General features: G+C 41.0%; 1 pseudogene; it reads left to right on the forward strand.

The window, feature by feature from the left end:
- The first annotated feature begins 645 nt into the window (after positions 1-645).
- Positions 646-11,375, forward strand: LOC131198219 (general transcription factor II-I repeat domain-containing protein 2-like; annotated as a pseudogene).
- Positions 11,376-12,074: the final 699 nt, after the last annotated feature.

The following is a 12,074-nucleotide window of genomic DNA, read 5'->3' on the forward strand; positions in this document are numbered from 1 at the left end:
AAAATGGAGAAATTCAACAGACAATAACAAAAAATGAACAAAGAATGCAGAAAATAGAAGAGAAATCAGAACAAACAGAGAAGAAAATGGAAGAGATGGATGCTAGACTAACACAGGCAGATAAAAATCTTGAGAATACAGTAATCATATTGGATATGGATAAACCTGAGTATTTCTTGAGATTCCAGAACATTGAGGAAGAAAAAGGGGAAAACCTTGCAGAGATAATGGCAGAATTGTTGGCAGATGCTACGGAGGGGGACAAGCAAGAGGTGTCTGCTGGAATGGATGAAATATTTAGAGTATACACAAGATATATGTCAAGAAATAAAGTACCTAAAGAGGCACATGTGATATTTACCAAGAAGTCACTAAGAACAGAGATACTTCAAAGAGCAAGAGATAACCTTATGAGAGAAATAATAGTTCTAAAACAAGTTTCTAGAAGAGTAACAGATTTGAGAAAACAATACCAATTTCTAACAATTAAGCATGAAGTAAACTTCAGGTGGCTGATACCCGAGGGAATCCTGGTGACCTAGAGAGATCAAAGGTATAGATTGGATACTGTAGAGAAAGCAATTTTATGATGAGCAATTTAGATCATATGAGGAAAAAAGAAAGAGAGAAGAGATAGATGACAAGATGACAAGAAACAAGAAGAAACATCAGGAGAAGGAAATGTACAACAACAAGAAGATAAAGGAGAGAGCAGAACGAGAAAGTGCAAATATAAAAGAACAGAGAGAAACAAGAGTATTTATTTGTACTTTTTTATCTGCCTGTGAACTGCCCTGAGTCCCTAGGGAGATAGGGCAGTATATAAATACGATAAATAAATAAATAAATAAATAAATAAATAAATAAATAAATAAATCAGAACAACAAGACCTATCTACAAGTACATTTTCATTATGGAAAATGAAATTATTATTATTTTTATTATTTGTTTATATTTCTAGACCGCCCTTCTCCCGAAGGACTCAGGGCTGTTTACAGCCATATAAAAACAATATTACAAACATTAAAATAAAGTTATTGTCAATTAATATAAAGGGGCTGAATTCTCCTATGAAAAGGAAAAGGACTTTTAACAAAGTAGGAAAGTTAAAATTAGATTTTATTTGTCTTCAAGAGATTCACATCAAAAAACAACACAATAAATTATTGGAATACCCTAACATTGGGAAACTATATTTGTCATTAGCACAACAAAAGAAAAGAGGCGTGGTTTTATATATTAAAGAAACAATAAAGCAAGACAATTTTTTTGCAGATGAAGAGGGGAGGATATTGATGGTGGAGGTAACAATGAATTATAAACAAATACTTTTGGTAGCAATGTATGCACCAAATCATAAACAAGAAATTTTTTATGAAAAGTTGCATAAAAATTACTGAATTGGAATATGAAAATATTTGTATGGTAGGAGATTTCAACATGATTGTAGTTGCAAAATTGGACTATAAAAGCAGTAAAGTAAATTAAAAAACTAGAAAAATGCTTCCAAAAATGTTTTTTAAAATGGCAGAAGAAACAGATATTCAAGATGTATGGAGAGAAATAAATCCTACAAGAAATCAATACTCATTTTATTCAAACAGACATATGTCCTGGTCAAAAGTAGATATGATATGGATGTCACCGGAGTTAAAGTCAAATGTGCAAGAAATAGAAATAGAAACAAGCACCTGGGCAGATCATAAGCCAATTGGAGTTAAATAGAAAGGACAAAAGAGAAAATGGAGATGGACATTGAATCAATCAATACTAAAAGACAAGGAATTCCTACAAAATATGGAAAAAGAAAAGAATCCCTCAGAAGAAATGGAGGAGCCTTCATAATCAATAAAAGAGTAGGAAAAGCAATACTGGGATGCAATCCCCAAAATGACAGAATGATCTCGGTTCAAAGCCAAGCAAACCATTTAATATCACAGTAATCCAAATCTATGCCCCAACCACTGGTGCTGAAGAGGATGAAACTGACCTTCTATGAAGCCCTACAGTATCAAGGAGCACTTTTGGGAGAGAAGGCAAAAGGGAAGTTGTCACAGCAGTGCAACACAGCAGCAGCCCTGAGGTGGCCACGCTCGCCACCTCCTGCACCCCCAAAATAATAAGACCCCCTCAATAATAAGGCCAACCCTTATTTCAGGGTTCAAAAAATATAAGACAGGGTCTTATTTTCGGGGAAACATGGTAGCCTCCAGCAGTATGTGGATCGAGAACCACCAGAAGTACAGGCAGGATTTCATAGAGGCAGAGGAACTAGAGATCAAATTGCCAACATACGCTGGATCATGGAGAAAGCTAGGGAGTTCCAGAAAAACATCTACTTCTGCTTCATTGATTATGCTAAAGTTTTTGATTGTGTGGATCACAACAAATTGTGGCAAGTTCTCAAAGAGATGGGAGTACCAGACCATCTTATTTGTCTCTTGAGAAACCTATACATGGGTCAAGAAGCAACAGTGAGAACTGGACACAGAATCACTGATTGGTTCAAAATTGGGAAAGGAGTCCGGCAAGGCTGTATACTGTCGCCCTGTCTATTTAATTTATATGCAGGGCACATCATGAGAAAGGTGGGGCTAGATGAATCAAAAGTTGGAATTAAGATTGCCGGGAGAAATATCAACAACCTCAGATATGCAGATGATGCCACTTTAATGGCAGAAAGTGAAAGAGGAACTAAAGAGCCTCTTGATGCTGGTGAAGGAGGAGAATGCAAAAGTTGGCTTGAAATTCAACATTAAGAAAACCAAGATTATGGCATCCAGCCCTCTCAATTCATGGCAAATAGATGGGGAAGAAATGGAGGTAGTAACAGATTTTATTTTCCTGCTCCAAGATCACCACAAATGATGTGGTGCTGCCAAGAAATCTGCAGCCAAGAAATTAAAAGACGGTTGCTCCTGGGGAGGAAAGCATGGCAAATCTAGACAGCATACTTAAACAGCAGAGACATCACCCTGCCAACAAAAGTGTCTATAGTCAAGGTTATGGGTTTCCCAGTTGCAATGTATGGTTGTGAAAGTTGGACCATAAGAAAGGCTAAGTGCCAAAGTGTGTCTCTGCCCCCCGAGCCGGGCCCCCTGCCAGAAAGTAACTTGGAAAGTGAGGGGGAAGGGCCATCAGGATTTACCTCTGGAGCACCGGCTTCCCTGGCTCAGCTCCAGGAGCCAGAGGCAGGCCAGGTGTAGTAGATAACGAGGCCTCCGTCCCCTGACTCTTCCTCCCCCCAGGCCATGTCTCCAGACCCGGCTGATGGACCCTAAGTTTTGTAGGCAGGAGAGGTGGGAACAACAGAAGCAGGAGTGGGGCAGGCCTAGGAAGTGCTGAGACACGGAGCCACACCCCACAGATTATAAAAGCAGTCCTGGCTGCTCTTCTGCTCCATGACAAGCAAAAATTGAGCCGAACTCTTTGACTTGGAGAAGTGAGCTGAACATTCGGCCTGGACTGCTGACTTCTTGGTTGCCTGGCAACCCCAAGATAAAAGGGAGACTTTGGCAGGCAACTGCAGATTCCCTGCCAGGACTGATAGCAGCTGTGAACTCAATTACTGGCTCGTTTAGCCAGCTTGCGTGGCTGAGGCCGGGAGGGGACAGAACAAGAATGTTTTTAAAGAATTTTTTTTATTTTTTAACAAAAAAAACACACACATACAAATATTTTTAAACAAGATATCAGTCAGGTACATAATTAAGCACATTTCAAATTTCACCCCCACATTGTATTGTTTATCCGATATTTTCCTTTCCCCTCTTAAAATTTTATTATTCGCACATTTCTATCAAAACATCTGTTCCACCCCTTTATCCTGAATACTATTAAATCAAGTCTAGTTCCCACATTTTTGCCCTCTTTCTTGCCCCTCTCTTCTTCATCAAATAAAATACAACCATACTTATCCCTAATTTATCAAAGACAGACCAGTAACAAAACAAGAAAAAAAATGAGAGCAAGGTAATACCTATAATCCTACATTAAATTTCACCTTAATTTCAAAAAGGTCTCCCATCACTTATTATTTCATAATCCCATTCCAAATAAAAAAGATTAAAATAATGAACAAAATAAAAAGAACAAGATGAATAGGAGTGAATATATCTTATTTCTCACATAATTCCATACTTATATTCAGATATTCTATTGGAAGTTATCTCAAATTATTTCAATTTCATTACATATGCTTAGAAACTTCATATTTCTTTTTGACTTATTAAATTTCTTATTGCCCCATTCCTCCTTTTCTCAACATTTTTATAATCCTCTTATAGTCTTTAATATATATTTTAATTTTACATCATTACATCATGCTTTTTATATTCTTCCATATCATTACTGTAAGAAGCTCTTATCTTTCCTACAATATTATTAATATTCCAGTTCTATAGTCATTTCTTGTATTTCTTGTTTAAATGACATTTATATACTTCTCTTGTTGTCCATGTTTTCTACTTTATTCTTTGATGTTATAAGTCTTAAAGGTCAGCCATCTGGTTGCAGAAATCCTCCTTTGAAATTGTCCTGAAATCACAAAGACATTTCCCTCCTGTATTTCTTCTTCTGCCTTTAGTCTTTAGTCTACAGTTGCAATCCACAATTAACGAAGTGTCCATTTTAGAGCCGCACCTTTTTTCTCTTTGTTTCAATTTGTTGCCTTTTTCAATCCTGTTTAAATAGTTTCATAGTAATCCTTTAAATCCAAATTTATAAAGAATAGAGGAACTGGGAAATGTAATTAAAATCCATTTTTAAAGTCTTAATTAAGTCCTCTCTTTTTTCTTCTTGCTTCTTTAAATAATCAATAAAAGCTCCAAAATTCTCCAAAGTCAATTTTAATTAAAAGTCTTATTTTTCTCTATTTTCTCTATTCAAAAGGGCTCTAGACTTAGGTTCCAAGCCAACTTTTGTCAGGTTTTAGGTATCATTAATTATTTCCTTCCATTTTCATTTCCTGTTAAAATTAGTGCTATTTCTCAGTTTTTCTTTAAAAACTTGTTGGCAAAATTACTCCAAGTGCCTCTTTGTGAGCTGGTTTTAACTCACCAGCTTCAATATCTTGTTCAGTACTTATGCTTTATCCTCCTGCCCGTTCTTGTGGCCATCCCGACTTCAGGCAGCTGGTAATAGCTGCAGTCCACCACGATGGGTCGAGGGGAAAAAGCCGGAGCTACAAGGAATTTGCCGCTTCCCTGTCCACTCCAGCAGCTCCCTCATTCTTCACTGCCCCTGCAGGGCAGCTATGGTCCGGACTGGACCCCCATATTGAGGGGATTTTTGGCACTCACCCCGGAGCTCTCGGGGTTCGTGTCCGTTCCGCCGTGATGCTGGCCATGCCTCGAGGACCAAGAATTGAGGCCTTTGAACTATGGTGCTGGAGAAGAGTCCTGCAAGTCTCTTGGACTGCAAAGTTATTGTGCCTCGTCTGCTTTCCCCGCAGCCGGGGCCTTCTTATCTGCTTCCGAACGCTGAGGAATGTCCTAGAATGCCTCCCGGCCCCACCCCTGGCTCCATGCCTAGACAGGCTGAGGAAGAAGAAGCGCCTCCATCCCCCAGCCCTTTCTCCATGCCCAGGCAAACAGAGCAACTAGACCCCTCCCCATCCCCCACAGCATGTGAGCCTGAGGAAGGTCAATTACCAACAGCTGCAGACTGGAGTGACCCTCGCTTCAGGAGAATTGATAAGCGGTGTCAACAGAAGAAAGGGAAGGGCAGGCCGGGATAAGTGCTGAGTCATGGAGCCACACCCCATGGCCTATATAAAGGATCTGCTTTCTGGCATTCTCTGAGTCAGGCAAAGTCTACCTTATCTTGCTGGAATCACTTTCTGGTCTCCTGCCTGCCTTGAGAACTTTGCTAGGACTTTGGCAGAGATGCAGAGGCACGCCTGATTCGGATTTCCCTGACCCGGCCATCAGCGGAGGAGTGGGACACGACAAAAGTGATCAAACCAGTCAGTCCTAGACAAGATCAACCCTGACTGTTTTTTAGAAGGCCAGGTCCTGAAGACAAAACTCAAATACTTTGGCCACCTAATGAGAAAGAAGGACTCACTGGAGAAGAGCCTAATGCTGGAAAAGATTGAGGGCAAAAAAAGAAGGGAACGACAGAGAATGAGGTGGCTGGATGGAGTCACTGAAGCAGTGGGCATGAGCTTAAATGGACTCCAGAAGATGGTAGAGGACAGGAAGGCCTGGAGGAATGTTGTCCTTAGGGTCGCGATGGGTCAGACATGACTTCGCAACAACAACAATCACAACAACATTCATTTAGCAAATGTTCCCAAGCATGAATTTATCCCAAAAGTGTACTTATGTTAGAAATTCAAAACTGTGAACAAGTAACTGCTACAGCAGCAGCCATTTTTAACCCTGCGACTTCCCTTTGTCTTTCGGGGTTTTACAACATGCAATTTTCAAAGGCTACCAGGTTTTTTTCCCCTGGTCACATGGCCAAACAAGATCCAGTGATTTGGTAGCCAGTGCTGAGTTTGTTTGTTTTTTGATGCTATGTGGAAGATCTGTTGTTGCCTGGAGAATCGTTTTTTGCTGGCTTGAGGATTGAAGTGCTGTAATTGCTTCTGTTAAGTATTTCAAAATATTATTTTTCCATTACTCTGTAGTTCTGTACTGTTTGTTTGTAAGCACTTTGCAAACTGCTCTGCTTCTTAAGTACTGTATTTTGCAAACTATTGTGTTTTGTAAGTACAGCACTTAGCAAAAATAAAGTTTGTTTGCATTTGCCTTGAAACTGCTTGTAGAAATGCTAGCCAGCATCTACACAAAGCATTCTACAGTGCTATGTCTCCTTGCTTCTATTTTGAAAATTAGTGTATATTATTGTAGATCAGACATGTCAACTCAAGGCCGGTGGGCCAGATCCAGATATAGTTTAGATCTAGCTTGTGGGACCACCCTGGAGAAAGTAAGGGGCCTGCCCCCACTGCCTCGGCACCAGCTACCCTAACCTGGCCAGGCATTCCCCCTGGGCGTGGGGGCTCTGTGTGCACACAGAAGACAGTGAGTGTGCGGGGTTAGCAGTACCGGCAGCAGCTGGGCTCCTCAGCCACTCATTGGCCGGCAGCAACAGCCAGCTTGATGTCAGCCTGGGACATCCAATAAGCCACACTTGGCCCCGCCCCAACTGCACTGCACTTGTACGCTTCAGGGCCCTGCAGCCAGGCCAGCCCTGCCCCACCACTTGCCATGCCTCACCTCACCTCACAGTATAGGCAACAGCAGCATCAGCATCCATCAGGAGCCTCCATTCTCCTCCAGCCTGGGAAGCCTGCAAGCCCAGCGGGGAAGCCATCGCAGCCCATCTGGTGAAGCAGCTACCCTGGACTAATGTCCATGAGTCTCACGCCCCCCCACATTCACCATGGGCAACCTCGCCAAGTAGAGTGAGCACAGCAGCAACAGCCTTGAGAAGATAAGTGAAGCCAGGTCTCCCTCAGGGAAGCAGGGCTGAATGGGGATGCGGGATCCTGGTGTCCCAGGAGCTTAAGGGCCAAGCTGGCCACTTGCCCTCTGCTACTCAGGGTTCCAGGCAGCTTGTGCTGCCATCTGGGGGTCATATGGGTGTCCTAAGAAGGACAGCAATGCTCTTTTGGTGGACAAGGCTTTGTCATTCATCCTGGTCTTGCGTTCCTCCACTGGAGATCTCTGGATCCCACCTCTCAGCCTTGCCTGGCCCACCCACAGGTGCTCCTTTTTGGGTTTTTTTCCTCCCACCACCCGGGGGCTTGGAGAGGTAGAAGTGGTCAATATGGAGGCTGTGTCTTACCTTCCAGATACATCTCCCCTGTAATCTCTGAGCCTCTGCATGTGTTCTGTCCCCTCCAACCACAACTAAGAAGACACGAGAGCTGACTATATCTGCTAGCAATTTACTCCTATGACAGATATCAGTTCTGGCAACGAACCTGCGATTGCCTGCCAAGTTCTCATATCTCCTCAGACCAGTGTACCTGTAGTTTAGAAATAAACAGAAATCCAGAAGCCGAAGTCTTAGTCTCAAAATATTGCAGCCAAAGTTTCCAAGAGTCAGTGTTTGTCCATCACAAGAAGCTATAGAGCAGCTCCTCCTGCTTTTATACCCTGTAGGGTGTGGCTCCGTGATTCAGCACTCTCTAGGCCTGCCCCACCCCTTTTTTTGTTGTTCCCGCCTCTCCTTTCTGCGATGCCTGGGATTTAACCAGGACTGATTGTCAGCAGCTGAGTCTTGAGGCGTTTCCTGGGAAGGGGAAGGTGCAGGAAAAAGAGGCCTTGTCATCTCCTCCACCTGGCCTGCCTCTGGATCCTGGAACAGAGCCAGAGAGGAAGGTCCTGCAGAAGGAAGCCCTGTTGGCTCTTCCCCCTCACTCTCTGAGTCACTTTCTGCCAAGAAACCGGCTCGGAAGCCAAAGACACAATATCATGACACCGTCTGAGGGTATCTGGGCTTCCCAAAGATGTTTCTTTCTTCGGATATGTCCTCAAAGTTTGCACCCTCTCTTCTGCTGTCTAATCATCGCTGCTAAAGCTAAATTTCAGGGATTTTGAGCGCTATTTCTGAGTTTTTTAGATGTAGGTTCATTGTTGGGAAAAGATAGAGACTGTGGTTTCTTGTTTTCTATTTGAAAAAGCTGGATGTGTCTTGGTTTTGTTTCCCTATAATCGAAAGGCAGCCTTGAAAATATCAGAATCTGATCAGAAATGGAGGTAGCTTAACAAGAGTGGTTGAGTAGCCTTGTGGTTGCTAGACCAGTTTCGGAGTGATGGTGGACTGCTGATTTTTTCCTCCATCCATCCTGCATCTCTTCTATACAAAATATATTCAATTGTATCAAAGAGGGTTGCAGTCACTTGCTTTTGCTCCATAGATGGTATGATGCTGCTAAACTTGCTCAAAACATTCAGATTCACAGCATCCTACTGAGCTTCCAGAGTGGATATCTAGCTCACAACTGCTTGCTTCACACAGCACCTGGGACTTTCAGCTTTCTGTGTAATCTCATACTCCATAGATACAACATCTGCTGTGATGACCTGCATATCTATACTGATATTTAAACCCCAAAATAGCCAAATGAAAGGTGGACTTTGAAAGCAGGTGCTTTTAAAAGAAGAGGGCAGCAAAGTACCTGTTCGTTGACATTGAAGATAATGCCATGTGCCTTTTTTGTGGAGCTAATATGGCTGTACTTACAGGATATAACATGAGATGGCACTATGAGATGAAACATCAAGACAAATACAAAAACTTGGACATATAGCAGAAGCTAAAGAAGGTGGAAGAGTTTAAAAAGAGTCTGATGTCATGGCAGCATATGTTCAGAAAAGCAAAATCGCAAAGTGAAGCTGCTATGTAAGCTAGTTTTATAGTGACAGAAGAGATAGCTAAATCAGTCTGGCTCTTTACAGAGGGGGAGTTTTTGAAGTGCTGCATGATTAAAGTGTGCAAAATCTTGTGTCCAGACCAAAAGCAAGCATTATTGAATGTAAGCATAAACAGAAATATTGTTGCTGATCAGCTATGTGAGCTTGCCACTGATTTACAAGTATAATTGATTCAAAAGGGAAAATATTTCATTGCATTTTCTCTTACTGTGAGAGCTGACAATCTTCATCTGTGGAGTGGGCTCAAGTTTATACAATACAGAGGAACTTTTGGATATGAAATCAATACATGGCACTACCACAGGAACAGACATATTTGAAGCAGTATCTAAATGTGTAAATGACATGAAACTGTCCTGGCACAATTGTACAGGACTGACAACAAATGGAACTCCTTCAATGTGCTGGGAAAAGAATGGATTAGAAGGAAAGATGGGAGAAAAGATGAAGTGTGAGAATTGCACAGGTGAGCTGACAGCATATCACTGTATCATACACCAGGAAACACTGCGGCAAAGCTATGAAGATGGAACAAGTAATGAGTACTGTAACACAGACAGCTAATTTTATAAGATCCAAAGGTTTAAAACACCATCAATTTAAGTCTTTTCTGGAGGAAATACATTCTGAACATGATGATCTGCTCTATCACACAGGTATGATGGCCTAAGTCGAGAAAAAGTGTTCAACAGATTTTTCGAGTTGTGTAAGGAAATCTGTCAGTTTATGGAAAGCAAAGGAAAAGACTCTACAGTATTGCGGGATGAAAAGTGGCTGTATGAATTAGCTTTTCTGTGTGACATAACTAAGTATCTTACTATATTAAAACTTCAGTTTCAGTGTGTTTCACTGTGCTAAAACTTTAATCAAGATCAAGTGAGGTACTAATTCCACTCTGTAAAGCCTTAGTAAAACCACACCTAGAATACTACATCCAGTTTTAGTCACCACACTATAAAAAAAGATGTTGGGACTCTAGAAAAAATGCAGAGAATAGCAACCAGGATGATTAGGGGACTGGAGACTAAAGCATGAAAAACTGTTACAGGAACTGGGCATGGTAGTCTAGTGAAGAGAAGGACCAAGGGAGACATGATAGCAGTCTTCCAATATTTGAGGAGTTGCCACAGAGAGGGAGTGGTCAAACTATTTTCCAAGGCACCTGAAGGCCAGACAAGGAATAATGGATGGAAACTAATCAAGGAGAGATTCAACTAGAAATAAGGTGAAATTTTCTGACAGTGAGAATAATCAACCAATGGAACAGCTTGCCTTCGGAAGTTGTGGTAGCTTCATCACTGGAGGCTTTCAAAAAGGGATTGGACTGCCATTTGTCAGAAATGGTGTAGGGTCTCCTGCTTGGGTGGTGTGTTGGACTAGATGACCTACAAGATCCCTTTCAACTCTGTTAATCTAATTTAATCAGGGACAGGATCCTGTGATCATGGACATGTATGATGCAGTGAAAGTTTTTCAAGGTAAGCTGTGACTGTGGGAGGCTGAGATGCAGCAAGGAAACTCGAGTCTTTCCATTGCCAAACAATCATAAACCACTGCTATGTTCTCAGATGCTTATTTTGCTGATAAACTGAGCACACTTGACATGGACTTTACACATTACTTGGTTGACTTTGAAGCACAGAAATTTAATTTTGGACTGCTCAGTAATCCATTTGCAGTTGATGTGGAGAAGCACATGTAAACTCCAGATGGAGTTGATAGAACTCCAATGTGACAGCACACTTAAGGCAAAGTATGATTCTGTGGGAACCAGATAGTTCACCAGGTTCATTCCTAAAATGATGTGCCAACTCTGCCTACAAGCTGCTCGAACGCTCTGCATGGTTGATAGTACATACATGTGTGAGCAACTTTTCTCTGTGATGAGGGTGAACAAAAATGCACAGGGAAGTCTTCTCACTGATGCACACCTCCACTCTATCGTGAGAGTTTCCACAGCTCAGAACCTCAAACATGAATGAACTTGTATGCCAGAAAAGATGCCAAAAGACAAAATAACATGAGAGAGACAACTAAGTAACTTTTGTTTTTTCTTTGTTTTAAATTTGTTTTTGAAGATTTATATTTGTTCATATTTGAAATACGAATCCTGTTTGGCCCACATCTTAGACATAATGCTTTCCTGAACTAATACGATACATAATTTTACATGCAACTGGCCCTTGGAGGGCAACCATAATGCTGATGTGGTCCTCAATGAAATTGAGTTTGACACTCCTGAATAGATAGTTTGTAGAAATACTACATTTTTTTGGAAACATGGCATTGTTCAGTTTATTTCCTATTTTCAAATTGCAAAGAACTGCATACAAAAACCTGCAGAATGAGTTGAAGTTAGCAAAAGACAATTACAATGAAAAAAAGGGGGGGGAATACATAGAATTTCCTACTGCTGCATTGCTACTACTGTATTTCTATAAGATAAGCATTTTATTTGCTGTATATACTATCTTAATCTTGGTGGCTGTTGTTGATCTAAGAGATTTATTTTATTTTAATTCATTTTATTTTTATATTTTTTTAATTTGTATTAAATGGGTTGATTATATGTTTTATAACCATCATAAAAGACTAGATATTTGGATTTATACTGGATTTTGACGAGGAAGGACTAAAGTTGAATAGATATTGTAATTTCCCTGTATTGAAATTTTATAATC

Source organism: Ahaetulla prasina, chromosome 4 (assembly GCF_028640845.1).
Source record: "Ahaetulla prasina isolate Xishuangbanna chromosome 4, ASM2864084v1, whole genome shotgun sequence".
Taxonomy (NCBI): Eukaryota; Metazoa; Chordata; class Lepidosauria; order Squamata; family Colubridae; genus Ahaetulla; species Ahaetulla prasina.